Below are 15,686 nucleotides of genomic sequence, written 5' to 3'. Positions count from 1 at the left end.
ATCTGATTTTAATAGGCAGGCTTAGGGGAAGCTATTAAGACAGATTTGACACAGATTTGAATCAAAATTCAGATTCCAGAATTTAGGGTTAGGGTTTTGGGTTTTAGGGAAATAGCAAAGTAGTCAAAACTAGGGTTTATAATGGGAATCTGAACCAGGGGTTAGGGTCGAGTGTTCAGATGTGTAGGAGGGAGGTTCGAGTGAAAGGGGCTTGGATTTGAATGGCTGGAAATATGAGATCAGGATTCTAGGGTTTGGGGTTTTAATAGGGTTTTATAGAACTAGGGTTTTGAGTGAGAATTTGGGACAACAGTTCAGTTCGAGTGTAGGATTGATGGAGGGGAAGCTGTGATCAGAATTTGGTAAGATTCTGATAAGGGGTTGTTGCTGGATAGGGCTTAGATGATCTAGGATTTTAAAAATTCAAACAGAAAATAAATGGGATCGAATGGGGGGAAGAAGAATGGATGGAACAGAAAATTAAACTTCAAACTTACAGCAGATCTCCGCCGGCAGCAAGTCTGACAAGGGTCGAAGGATAGAGTCACCTTCAGTGAGAGAACCTCCCAGCCGTCACGCGTAAGGAGTCACAGGAGATCCACCTGTCCTTCTTCCTTGATAGATCCACAATGCAACACTCCAAAGGAGCAGCAGCAGCAGCAATCGACAGCCAACAAATCAGTCTTTTTCAAAAATTCAATTGTGTGGGAGCCTCCACGATTTACTTTATTTATAATATGGCTTTATGCCAAATCCTAATACAACTTAATGACTTCTCCTCCACAAAATTGTGGAAGGGAGAGGTTTAAATCAAAACTAATTAATTAAAACAGAAAATGACCAAGATACCCCTACTAACTTAAGTTAGGAACTAACTAGCTAAATAACTTAAATTGGACCACTTGAACCAATTGGATACAACCAATTCTAAACCGGTTCAATCTAAAAACAGAAATTAAACTAAGTATGGAGAATACTAGCAAATAAACCTAATCTATGGCTCCCTAATTAAGCCCTAAGTTCAGGACTTCTTCTTCTTCTTCCTACTTGGAGCTGCATCACGTCCCTAGGCCTCCATTGAACATGACCATACCACCTCAAGAGACTCTCTCGGAATTTGTCATTGATCGAGGCAACTCCCAAGTTAGCTCTAAAACGTTCATTCGTTACTTTATCCTTCCTAGTTTTTTCGTACATTCATCTTAACATCCTCATCTCCGCTACACATAGCTTCTCAATATGATATTTCTTAGCTGCCCAACATTTTGCCCAATACATCATAGCCGGTCGTACAACAGTCCTATAGAACTTTCCTTTAAACTTTAAAGGAATACGTCGGTCTCACAGAACTCCGGACGCACCACTCCACTTCATCCATCCCACTTTAATTCTTTGTGAAACATCAGCCTCTATGTCACGTTCTTTATTTATGATTGTCCCCAGATATCTAAAATAGTCACTTTGTGGTATCTCTCTGTCCTCAATTTGCACCATGTCATTATCCATCATAGTGTGACTGAAATTACACATCATATACTCTGTCTGTGTTCTACTAATCTTAAAGCCTTTTGTTTCCAAGGTAGATCTCCATAGCTCTAACTTAGCGTTAATCCCTATTTTTGTCTTATCCACCAAAATTATATCATTGGCTAAGCAGGACCTTGTCTTGAGTACTCTTGGTTAGGTCGTCCATGATAAGTGCAAATAGGTGAGGGCTTGAGGTTGATCCCTGATGTAACCCAATGGTGATTGGGAATTCCCTGCCCTGACCTCCTACAGATCTCACACTAGTCACAACGCCTTCATAAATATCTTTAATAACATCCACATATTTACTCGACACCCCTCTCTTCACTAGAACATGCTGGATTATATCTCTAGGGACTCGGTTATAGGCTTTTTCTAGGTCAATAAAGACCATATAGAGATCCTTCTTGCTATCTCTATATCTTTCCATGAGCCTCCTCAAATAGGTAGATAGCTTCTGTCGTGGATCTACCTGTCATACAACCAAATTGGTTTACCGAGTTCTGAGAGTCTCTCTTCTCAAACGGGCTTCAATAACCTTCTCCCAAAGTTTCATAGTGTGGCTCATTAGCTTTATGCTTCTATAGTTATTGCAGTTTTGGATATCACCTTTATTTTTGCAGATTAAGACTGCAATGCTTCTCCTCCATTCATCTGGCATCTTCCTTGTGTTTATAATCCTGTTAAACAAATTAGTTAGCCAATATACCCCACAACCTCCAAGGGTTTTCCACACTTCTATTGGAATCTCATCGGGACCTGGTGTCTTGCCTGCTTTTAGCTTTCTTAAGACTTCTTTAACTTTTTCCACACTAACCTTTCGTACATACCTCTACTCGACCTATCTCCATTTAGTAGGTCACAAATATACTCATCCCATCTCTTCACCATGTCCTCATCCCTTACCAACACTCTTCCGTCCTCACCTGATCGAAATCTCTACTTTTCCTTTCTCTCATCTTAGCTATCTTATATATAGCTTTTCCCCCTTCTTTTACGTTTAGATTGGTATAGAGGTCCTCATATTTCTTCGCCCTAGCCATCCCCACAGTTTTCCTAGCTCTTTTTTTGGTATCATTATACCTCTTTTTATCCCCTATTTCTTTAGTCCTTTGCCATGTCTTAAAACAATATTTCTTGGTCTTAATAGCCGCTTGGACCTCATCGTTCCACCACTAAGTCTCCATAGGGCTTGACAACTACCCTTCGCTTTCCCTAGCACATCTTTGGCAACCCTCTTAATACAAATCATCATCTCGTTCCACATCGCATTGGTGTCTCCCTCAAAGTTCCACTGTCCTTGTTTGACCACGTTATCATAAACGTCCTTAGGGACTCCCCTTATAGTCTCCATCATCTTATCTTAGGGTACATAGGTTCCCTCGTCCTACGCTTTTGTGCATTCCTACACTTCTGTGCACTGAGGCACATATCTTCGGGTCTCAGCTTTCCACATGGCTCAAAATTTTGGACATTTCCTTTTGGACTGAAAAAATGTCCAAAAGTGGCATTTGATTCGTTTGTCCAGAAAACAATCTGTTTATGAACCATGAAAGTTTATTGTAGGCAGTTTCTTATGTCTGGGGCCAATAACTTAGCTGCTTGTTCCATTATTAGATATTGTAGACGAACTTGATAAATTTCCTGTGCCAAACTGTTATAACTCTCCTTGTCCCAAAAGTTTGAGCTGTTAGGAAGGGCACACAAAAATGTGTATAAGTACCCCGGCTCATGCTCCCCTAGGGCCTACACACGAGTCTGCATGTGACACCAACACGTGACACCAGCACGCAGGGACACTCCTTCTTAACCTACCAAGGATTGAACACCTGGCCTCCTGGCTCTGGTACCACATTACAACTGCTTATCCCAAAATCTCGAGCTGTTAGTAAGGGCACACATTAACATATATCAAGTTATCAACACAAACAATGATTTTTAACCATGTGGACTAAGCATCAAAATTTGGATATTTTAGGATCTTCAATTTTTATGTTAATTTTCACTTTTTCAATCCTCATAGTTAAAATAAATACAGGATAATTCCTCATGGTTATCGTCTCTCAAGCTGACTGTTCAAGCTATCTCTTGGGTGAGATCCATATGTGATATGTTGACAACTTGACATGTGGCAAGTCACAGTAACCCAAGATTGTTTGTACCAGTCCTGTAGGCCCAGATGCAAGATGCCATGTTTATTATGAATTTGTAGTAACGTTCATGCAATCATGCGGTATCCATTAACTTATCCAGCATTCTGGTATTTCAATGAGTATGTTGGATCATTATGAATATAGCCACTCACTAGCTTTTTCGAAAACCTTGATTTGAGGTAGCTTGCTATTCTTGTTTATTAACTCTCTATTCATTCCAAGATTTGGACCATTTCAGGATGGTTTGCACGTGATCCGTCTACTTTACGGCATGTTGGGCATGTTCTACTGCCAATGTCTGCAGTGGAGTTTAGAAAGGCTAGACGCTTTATATTTGCTGATGATTGCTTTCAACTTTCTTACGTTCCAAAGCAGAAGTCGATTTATGTTCTTAACAAAGCAACAGAAAACCTATCTGGGTGTAAGTATGCATTCTTGTCATATGTATCTGGTTGTGTTGGGTTTTAACTTAGGAGATGGATTTGATTAAAATTTGTTAGAAAGGGTTTTTCTCTTTATAGATGGGCTGATTTGAAGTTCTTGTGAATATAATTTGCTTTTTGGTTGAGCAGATCAAACACCCCGGCATGTGAATATTGGCCAACACATTGCTTCAAATGTTCCTAGTTTAAAAGGATTTTATGAACTATATCCAAACATGCAACATGGAACATCTAGTTTGAAGGCTCTTGCTAGTGTGATGGTGCTGCTCCAGCGGTAGTCTAGAATAAAATTTTTAATTTCTCTTCAATGTGAATATCTGTTAAAAGTGTCTACTTTTTGAGTTCTCTTATTATTATTATTAGTAGTAGTAGTTTGCAGTCCTATGATGTGTAGGATACTTAGTTCCTTCTTGTATATCTTCTAGTATGTTTATAGATGTTGTGTTGGACACTTCTGTTTGGCATCGCTACATTTTAGTTGCTTTGACATTTATTGTTTGTTTTTAATAGTTTCTGAGCAGGGGATCGCATGCCAGCGGTGTGGCATGGAATCCCCATGCCCAGCCAGTGAGAGAGAGAGATTTTCCCATTGGTTCTAGATTGTTTCCTTTGCTTGCTTTACTTACATCGAGGGAGGGAGGAGTACAAGGAATGGATGAAGACTCAAGCATCAAAACGATCTTACGTTGAAGATCTCATGTCTCAGTTAGAGACTTAGAGGAGAGGGATCAAGTCCTAAAGTGTTAGCATAAAATGTAGCATCTCCTCGCAACTCTCGGGCTAACCGCCCGACCTGCTTAAGGCAATAAGGTCACGCCTTCACTACCACCAACTGGTTTTAGCGCAGCGGTAAGTTGTTAAGCGCTTGAGCCTCGGATGGACCAACAATTGGTATTAGAGCCAAGGTCTCAGGTTCGAGTTACTCGACAAACGGTGAGGGGGAGATTGTTAGCATAAAATGCAGTGTCTCCTCGTGACTTTCAGAACTAACCACCTTTGTCACAATTGCAATGTTACAACCGCTTATCCTAAAAGCTTGATTTGTTAAGTGCAACGAAAATGTACATAAACAACCCCCCGCACGTGCAGGCTTGTATATACACGGCCTTGCAAAAAAACACCATCAAAATGGCACTGAAGGGGGATACTGTTAGGGAACCTCGGGGTATTTTGGTTTCACAAGAAACCGAGACGAAACCCAAGTGCAATACGCCTTTGTACCTGGTTTCTATCAGGTCTTGACATGTTTTGACTTAATTTCGGACAATTGTAAGTTTTGACCTAAACTTCGTTGAACCACCTATATAAATTCACTTATTCCCATCGAAACTTGATGAAACTTGGGCTTGAAATTGCATCGAACTAGGCTTGGCACTTATTTATGCCAAATATCATTTAAAATATTATTCATAAATTAGCAAATACCCTCCTATTTGAATCCATAAAAATAGTTAGAAAATCAAATTCAAAAAGGATAAAAAGTCAATCCCCTAGTTCAAGAACTAAAAATTGGATTTTCCGCGGGAAGGTGAAAATTTTGAATTTTCAAATGTTCGGGTTTTTTTTTTTTCAAATCTAAAAATTCCATAAACTTTAATATGATAAAACATTGCTAAAAACCACAAGAGCGGCAAAGTTTTCATTTGTTTTGATATCTAAAAATTTATATTCATTCAGGGCGATTTAAACAGCAGTTGCATACACCAAATAAGGTTTGACCGAAACATAATTTTTTCAATATAAATCAGATTTAAGTAATCTTGGATTTGTTTGGGTAGAGCACAACACTAGGTTTGCAACATATAAAAATATGTTGAGTGCCAAGCCTGGTTCCTTATTTATGAATAATATCTTAAGTAAATGAAATAAAAAATTTAAAAACATTTATTTAAATGATATTTGGCATAAATAAGTGCCAAACCTGGTTCAATATCATTTCCAAGAACATTATACAGTAGGAAACTTAGGTCAAAACTACAAGCACCATTTTGAGTGTTCTTTTTGTGAAACTAATTCATGGATTGGATTTAAAATGTAAAAAATAGGCAGCATAGAAAAAATCAGGGCCAAAAACCTCTTTTTGGGCCTCGAAACGGAAGTTTCTAGTTGGGTTGGAAAAATACTAGGTTTTGACCGAGTTTCGGTTGAAACCTATAATATCTTGGTCAAAACCTACCATATCTCGGTTTCGGGGCTGACTGAAACCGCCCTCGAAACCGATTTTTGAAAACTTGGTGAGGGCAACAACAATGTATATCAACATGTAAAACTAGTCATTTTGCTTTTGTTCTAATTTTACTTCATTTTACTGTTAACCAAACAGGGCTTTAGAGCGAGAGAAAATATCAATTCCAATGATTGTTTCTGTTTTAGGAATTAGGCTACTCTTTGTCCTTTCATTGTAAGAGGTGGGCAGGTATTTTATGCGACTAGTAGCAATTAAGTAATATCCGGTTGATTGGAGGATTAGTGGCTCTCAAATTGCCTAGGGAGAAAGTGGTCATGTCCAAAGGAAATTCGTTAGACAATCTGGAATAGTGCACAGAACCTTTGAGATCTGTGCGAAATTTGCTTATTGAATAGCTGATAGGATGAAGAGTCTAATTAGTTTGGTATGTTGTCTTAAAGATTTGAATATCCATTCAGAGTTCAGAGAGAGATGGCTCTTCGTAGGGGCTAGTGTCCTCTGTCTCAGTATAGGAAGGCGGTTTTCTACCTCCACCCCACCCCCCCCCCCCCCCTTAAAAAAAAAAAATGAAGGCAAAAATAAAAAAGAAATCTTTCTTTTCACCAAAGAAAGAGGATGGAGATGTTGGACAAGTTCCCAGGCTTGTGTTTGTTGCATCATTAATCTACTATTTTTTTTAGAAGTTTTAAAAATTAAGTGCTTAATCTGTTTTTTTTCATCCTTTCTTCTGTTGTACCAGTTAGAAGTTCACAATTCATGGTGGTTAAAGTGATTTAGCTGTTCCTTTCTGACCAATTTCCCTTATTTCTATATCACTTTTTTTTAGATATGAGTTCAAGACAAATCACGAAGAATGGGTTAAAACAGTGAAGCCCGAGTTAGGACGTGATGTATCTGCTCAGGTTCTTGCAGCAGTTAACACTACACATGACAACATTAAAACTTTCTATAAAGTCAGGACTGAAATGCGAGCTGCACTCAGCAGTCTCTTGAAGGTATCGTCCCCTTGTTCATGCTGTTCTTCTCAAATTGCTTTTAGTTTTTGTTATTGTGAATCCTTAATCTATAACAGTTTGATTTATGTACTTTATTTCTTGATCACCAATGTAGTGACTACACTTTCTACTGCATGCTGGACCTATTTTTTTTCACAACTGTTCTGCACTTTTGGTCCACTACTTTGCACATTGAAGTTGATGGAAAATGATGGGTCCTTCTTGGTACAATTTTAATGTCTTTCTTCTTATATTTTTCTGTTGACTCAGGAAACTCGTTAATACTATAATTCATTGTTTAGTGAGTCCTTAGCCAAGATAGGGGATGCATCTACTTTCATTGACAATTGGATTTTCAATTTCCCAGCTGTGGTTCAAGATGATGACACCAATCCTGAAACTATGAATTTAACTCACAAATCTCAACATCATAGTAGGGACTTCGTTGTCTGTACTTCTTGGCTTCCATTGGAACAAGAATTTCATCTGGGAGACGAGCTGGCAGATGGGCAAATGTGTCTGATAAAATGGGGCACAACACCATTACTGTAGTAATTTTTAGGCTCATTAATAAACAGTAGTTCCTTGCTTCCCTTTCTTTCATTGGTATTCGGAACGAGTTTATCAAATTTTTAAAGCTTCAATTCGATTGCTTTTAGTTCCATCATTCTCAGGTTTGCATCTATAGCTTGCTTCTGTTTGGTCCTTTTTCTTTCCTTATATTTCCCCATACCTTGCATCATTATTTCTTTTATGGTTCTTTGTCTCAGGAAGATGGAATATTAGTAATTCCAACTATTTCAGATTCTACGGGAAAGCTCAATTCAAACAAAACCCTATCCACCGAGTTCCATGATAGAGCATTTGCATTACTGAGCATTGCAAGCATGTCTGGTTGTTGCCAGGTAGTTTGCTTTGATATCTATCTGTTCCATTATTGGGTTTATAATCTAGTGGGATTATATAGAAGTACTATTTCTTCTGGTTGCCAGGTTACTGTTCCATTAGGAAAGCATGATGGTAGTCCATTCTCTGTATCATTTATTGCGTCCCATGGAGCAGATAAATTCCTCCTTCGTAGTGTTTTGGATATTTACACTTCTCTTCAAGAACAAGTCAGTTTAGTGTCAAACTCATTGCCAGTACCAGATTCTGATGGTAGCATCGATACTTCAGAACTTTTGAAAGAAAAGGTTTGTTTTCTCACCTTATCATTGTTGATTTCTATGTGAACATGTAAAATAAGAAATAAATATCTAAATTTATCAAGTACTTACAGAACCAATTTAGTCGGTTTTGACGTCAAGTACATGTTTATGAGATAGGTTTGTGTAGCATGCTAAAAGTAGGTTTACAACTTGCTGAGTTCTTCTTTAGTATTACGAAATGGAATATGATTCTCTCTTGTCTGTATGACTAGAAGAACATATGACATGGCACTGTTATTCACGATTACCATTTCTCCTTGTCATGCTTTCTTATCTCACTCCTTTTAACCTCTATGCAGGGAAATGCTGCTTTTAAGGGAAGGCAGTGGAATAAAGCTGTTAGTTACTACAGTGAAGCCATCAAGTTGAATGGAAATAATGCAACCTATTACTGCAACAGAGCAGCATCATATTTAGAATTAGGGTGGTATGTTACATTTTGGTTTTTCAGAATTATCCTTTTAGCATTTCTTACCATATCAAAATGTCAATTAATGAAATTCCCATTTCTCAATTTGTGCAGCTTTCAGCAAGCTGAAGCTGACTGCACTCAGGCAATATTACTAGACAAGAAGGTAATAAATAAATAAATAGTGTTACACATATTTCTGTTTTTGAGCATGGTTACTTTTAAATATATTTTCTCAGAAATTAAGATTCTGCTGTTACTCCTAATGATGCTACTGTTCAATTATGTTCAATACTCTTTTTGGCTAAAATTTGGCCAAAACCCCTTTTGTGTGTACTGGTAAAGAATTTCTAGGGAGGGTAGTTCTAAATTGCAAAATGTTCTGCAAAATTTGATCATCACCACCACCATGGAATCACCATGTCACCATTATATTAATCTTTTTAGGTTACACCTATGCATAGTTGTCAAGGTTTAGCATAGGCTTCCATCACCACCACCCAGGAATCACCATGTCACCATTATATTAATCTTTTTAGATTACACCTATGCATAGTTGTCAAGGTGTTGCATAGGCTTCCAGATTACACCTATGCATAGTTGTCAAGGTTTAGCATAGGCGTCCATCATCACCACCCAGGAATCACCATGTCACCATTATATTAATCTTTTTAGATTACACCAATGCATAGTTGTCAAGGTGTTGCATAGGCTTCCAGGCACCCTTTGCTGGAAGGGTATATAGGCACCTTCGCTGGAAGGGTATCAAGGCACCCTTTGCTGGAAGGGTATTGAGGCGCCCTTCGCTGGAAGGGTGCCTTGGTCACTTTAGGCGACGCCTTGATTTTTCCCCCTCCTCCAACACCTAGGGACGCCGTGGCAACTATGCAGCTAAGAGCTGAATACTAAGGGTTTTTATGGTGTGGAGAATGGAGATGGAATTCATGAATTTGGGGGCAAGTGATTTATTACTGATTGAATCTTGCTGCTTTTGTTCAAAATGTAGTATAGTAAGAGTACTGTTTTCCTGTTGATTCAGCACTATACCTACCGTTAATGGGATTGGTCCTATGCGTTATTTGATGATTTGCAGTTTTATTTTCTAGTCCTTCCAATGATTATGAATGCCAGTACCATTAAAGAAAAGAATGTGACTCACACAACATATAAGACCTGGACTAGTGCTGTAGAGGAGGCCGATTGAATACAGAATGCCAAAGGTTTGCACCTAAATAATTTGTGTACATAAGCTTGGGTACCAAAGAAGAAAATGGGTATTGAAATGTTTGCTGCAATAGCCTTGTGAATGTCTCAAAAGGATCACTGAAGCTCTTAAGAAGTGGATAATCGTCTTTCTTCTTTTGGATTGGATCAAGTAATTTTTGTCCTTTATAATAATATGTTATTGAATTGCCTTAATAATTTTTAGTCGAATTCATCAGGGTCAAATGATTTCTGCTTTACATATTTTGAAGATATTCCTTAAAGCATATGATTAAGATAAAATTATCATACAGATTGATCTAGAACATGGGTGTTTGACTAGAGTTTATGCTAAAAATTTCTTATACAAAGCAACTCAACTTCAGTTGGTAAAATGAATAAACCAACCACCATAGTTGTCATGGCGTCGCCTAGGCGTCCAGGCGCCTTGGTCACCTTGCATCCCAGCCCTCTCCAACGCCTTGGGTCGCTTAGGTCCCTAGATGCCGTGACAACTATGCCATCTACTATAATGCAACATCATAGCGGCCAATCCATAGTTGTCAAAGCGTCACCTAGGCTCCAAAGGAGTTATCCTGAACCTAGGCTACTGCCCACAAGTTGTCTAAGCACCTAGGTCCCAAAATCCATTGGAAATGGGGACAAGAAAGAGGGGGGGGGGTTATAAAAGGTTATGGTAAAAGGATTGGGGAGATGTAATATATATAGATTTAATTAGAATTATGTATCTTCTTGCACAGAATGTGAAAGCATACTTAAGACGAGGCACAGCGAGGGAGAAGCTCTTCTGTTATAAAGAAGCTGCTCAAGGTGAGAATACTGGTCTTAAAATACTATATGAAGTAGTTAAATATTGATATGCCAAGTAACAATTATGTTTCATAATTTAATGAGTTAGAATCTCTCTCTCTGGGCGTCTCTTAAGGTAGGGAACACATAAAGAACTATTATTAAGAGGGTTGATAAGGCGGTCCTTGTGTACATGATAAATCTCTACCAACCACAGAACGATACAAGAAATTGATCTGAAAATCTATCATTGTTTTAGCAATGAATACACTGTATGATCATTTCAAGGCTATGGCAAAATGGGAATCTTCCAATAGTGACGACTGAAAAAAATCATTATTACTACTGCAGAACACTACTTTAGAGTTGTAAACTAGGTTTTGTGGAAGTTAACATAAACAAATCAAAGGGTTTACAAGGAGAAACATAGTGGTCAAGAGTTCTACATGAACATGTATGGTTTTTAATGTTACCAAATTAAATGCAGTATGACAAAACCACTGGTGTTGTCAATTCTCAACTATATGACTATAAAGTATTGGCAACAATGGATCTGCCGTGCAGCTGTAAGAACCATGGATTCCAAAAAATCCAAATTCCCCCGACAAGGGGTTGCTTCTCGATGCGAACCGGATCTCGCCGTTGAAACTTAAGGCAAACACCCTAATTCCTCCTAAGAGGGCAAATGGGTAAAATTGAAGCCGCCACCTAGAAAGGGTCTAGGACCCATAAATATTCCCCACTGGGGAATGATTAATGACTAATTACTGCATTAGGTTTTGGCTTACATCTGCCCTTATCTTCCATTCCCTGAGCAAGCTAATGGCCCTTCCAGTGTTCCCAGCTTTGCAGAGCCCATCAATTATTGTTCCATATGTGAGTTCAGAAGATGGGTAATCTGAAACATGTGGATTTCAGATTTTCTATCTTTTTCAGTTTCTTGTTATATGTTCTTTTGAAGGATGCCTGCGGTTTTACATTTACCTCAGTTTTCCTAGAGGTTTGGTTTTATTTCTGTAATGTCAGTTAGTAAGAAATGAACAAGAAAAATTGATTCGATTTGGAGCAAAGAGCAAAAATCTGTATCTCCAATATAGGCTTGCAGGGGTTAATAGTTAATAGGTGAAGACGAAGTAGCAGCATAAGAATTGAAATTTTGTTTGCCTAATCATTTGATAATTGCCTGAGCTAGTCTCTTTCTGGTTCAACAACTGATCTGCTTTGAAAACCATTATTCTATGTTAGAATATCCATCTTGCAGTTTATAATCTATTTGTACGACAAATTTGGGTGAGCATCAGGTAAGTAAACCTTAATTTCTCAAAAATCTGATGTAGTAACTGAACTTCTAATTCTTTGAGTACTTGTTTACATGCGTCATATTTGTCTGAATGCCAATGATCTACTTCTGCACATGGTACCCTAACAGAGCCAAAATTGCTTCTTGAATGAATGATCGGTTTTTACCATAAACTATACAAGAATTTGCTTCTCTTTGGGCTTCAATCATTCCAAGTCAACCAGCCACAAGAAACTAAACCCCCATGTCAATCAGAAAACCTGTCCCAGAAGAGCCTTGTGTTTCTCTTCCAGCACACTCTATGAGGGAGCAAAAGAGAACAACCAGCCACAAGAAACTAATTAAACCCCCATGTCAATCAGTACCAGATGCCAAAACTAACATAACTCTCTCATCCTTGAGACATGCATAAGATATCAGAAACAATGACATGAAATTACTCGAACATTTTCAAGAAAGAAACAAAACAGGAAAAGATGGTCAACAAATTTTCTATCCTTTTGCACATTATAGACAAGAAAGGAGAAACCACAGGGCATTTCCTTTGAAACAAGTCACATGTTAGCAATTCGTTATGTGCTCTTTTGCCCCCCAATTCCCTAGATTTTGAGTGGTATACAGTATACTCAACTTCCAAAGCACCTTGTGAAGGAGGGGGGCCTAGGATTATCTGAATCATGAGCAAAGAAAATATTAGGAGTTAGGACTGCAACTCAGACCAGCCAATGAGAAATTTGAGCTCGAATTTGAGCTATACCGGACCCAACCTCAGCTGAGCTGTACTCGTAACTCATCAATTGTCCAATGCAGCACAGATTGAGTTGCATCCCTAGGCAAGTTTTCACACTTCAATAGAAAATGATTTGGAAGATGAACGTGGCTATGCAAATCTGAATTATGTTCCTACATAATCACATTTTCCTATCATATTTCTGTTAAAATCTTAAATTGTCAAAATCGTATAATCCTCACAATATTGACTCCCTCATGTCAACCATAAATTAAACTCCTAACTAAAAGATTGAATAGGCTAAAAAAGAACATTGACCACTCACGTTTAAATGGGTCTAGATTTGTCTCACCAACTGCCTTCCTCAAAAGATAGTAATTTTAATCTATTATGCATATCAAATAACCTATGGATTAATTTTTTGGCACATGTAATCTGGATAGTCTCTTCACTACTAAAAAAAAAAATCTGGATAGTCTCTTTTAGTTCAGAATATGGAACTACCACTGAACTTGCCCCACCCCAAACTTTGCCCAGACTAAGAACCAGTATGACCAGTTGATCTTCGAGCATCTAATATTTTTTCTTTTCAATTACACTTTAACTTACTCCTCTGACTTCAAAATAAATTTAGTAAAAATACATGTCTGGGATTATTCATGTGACACATTAGTCCCAAAAAGTGTTTCAAGTGGCCATATGAGTCCTCATGCAGAGGTAGCTGACAATTCTGGCTTTATTATTAATTATATGACAATTTTGGTATGTGTGTGGGTTTTTTTTTTTTGGAGGGGGCGGGGGTGAGGGGGGGTGGGGATGGGGTAGGGGGGGCAGTTGACTCTTTAGTTATGGTTGTTACTTTTTAACCAGCATTAGTGTTGTTTGTCATTGTTACGTGCAACCAAATAGTATGATCCAACTATGGTGTTCGATCAGAAGCAAGTAATTAACTTGCTGTTAAGTGCTGTACTCCTTTCTACCCAAGAAAAAAAAAATGTTATACTTCTGGTGGTAAAGTAATGACTTGAAGAGACTTCAGGCCCTTCCTTACGTTTGAAATTTTAGTTGCACCATCAGAGTTGCTTTGTGGTGCATTGCGAGTTTGCTACTGTTTCATGTGGAGCCAGAAAAAGCAATAGATCAGTGCATTGCAAGTTTGCTACTGTTTCATGTGTCATGACTGGTGTTTTGTTTGCAGGGAAGGATGGTACTGATGATTTTGGGGATGTTGGCCATAGTACCAGTGCAAGAGTGATGATGGATGAATACTATGTTGGGGAGATTGATGATTTTGGGGATGTTGGCCACAGAAGAAGGAAAAAGCATGTTTTTTGCGTGGTTTTGTTTGTGTGTGTTGTAAATAAACACAATGAGTGAAGAGATAAACTTTTGAATGGAGGAGTTGGCATTGGGCAGCATTCCCATTTAATTAGTGGGCTCCTTGATAATATTCTTCATTTCCTTAGTTGTTCTTCCCATCACTGTTCCAGGATGACCCCATTTTAGATTGTTGAGGTTGCCCATGTGGATCTTATCTGTATTTTGGCTGTTTTTTACACCTGAACAATCTAAAACTTGATGCATCTGTAGCTGTAAGATGAACCTGGTTATACGTGACTCATTTTGTTAGCGTTGAACATCGTAAGATGTCAATCACTACGAACATGCCTTAATCAGTAGAATTGAATCATCTGGCTGGATCCTGTACGTACATTTGTTTGCTTATATCTGTCTGAGGTGTTTGAAGGATGTAAATGCCTTTCCAAGTATGCCTGGAGCCCCAGACCCCGTTCTTATGAATCTTACTCTGCAGCACATAAATGGAAAGAAAATGTTACATCTTGTGCAATAAAAGAATTATACACCATAGGTGTACATTGTGATTGAACCATAATTGCTCAGTCAGCAGCTGCAAAATTAATCCAGTGTTGTATGCATATGCTTTTCATTTTAGAGGTGTGATCTTTGAGGTGCTACTGCATTTTCTGTGTGCTGTATTGGATTTCCTTGGTGGAGTTTGGAGGCCATGATGTTCGTAGTCTGAGTCTCTCAGAAATGAACCAATTCTATAGAATCCTTTGGCTGAGATTTCTGTCTTTGAAGGTCTCATTGGCATATATGATTCCTCCTTATTAGTAATGAGATCTTGAAGTGCCCCTAACTTTTTAAGGCACAATAAGCTTATCAAGTAGATTTTCCTCTCTATTTTATGATCTTGGAGACCTATTCCTCTATTTTTTAAGAGGTTCCCCTCATGTGTGTCTGCAATTTGGATTGAACATTCACCATAGTCTGATGTTATATTTAATAGGTAGAATCATGGTCTGATGAAGCCAACTGTATGCATTGGAACCACTAAATTGTAGGAAAGAAATGCTAGAGATAAGAATAATGATACTTCAAGAGTGAAAATCGCCGAAACATGAGTAACTGAACTTATATGGGTAAGTTAAAATTAAGGTTCCTCAGGTATGAGGTATCTATAGCTATGATTCCTAATGCTTAAAACTGACCTTAGCCCTCCCTATCTTGTAATATTCATTGACAGCATTTTTTTCGTCTTTCTTCTCTTCTAAATTCTAAGCCCACCCTATACCCACTTTCTTCCTTCTCTTTTCTGAGTATCTTTAGACTCGACTTTACTGTTATCAGTAGCAGTATACAGTAATGGTTTGTGGGTTAGGTCTTAGTGGGAAGACCCTTAACCATTAATGGCATTA

The 15,686-nt window shown here is 38.2% G+C and overlaps 1 pseudogene; it reads left to right on the top strand.

The window, feature by feature from the left end:
* LOC122665082 overlaps nucleotides 1-15,686 on the top strand; it is a 53,526-nt pseudogene that overhangs the window by 5,209 nt on the left and 32,631 nt on the right.

This window comes from Telopea speciosissima, chromosome 1, assembly GCF_018873765.1.
Source record: "Telopea speciosissima isolate NSW1024214 ecotype Mountain lineage chromosome 1, Tspe_v1, whole genome shotgun sequence".
Classification (NCBI taxonomy): Eukaryota; Viridiplantae; Streptophyta; class Magnoliopsida; order Proteales; family Proteaceae; genus Telopea; species Telopea speciosissima.
The sequence above is the reverse complement of the archived record's forward strand: the minus strand, read 5'-3'. Positions and strand labels throughout refer to the sequence as shown.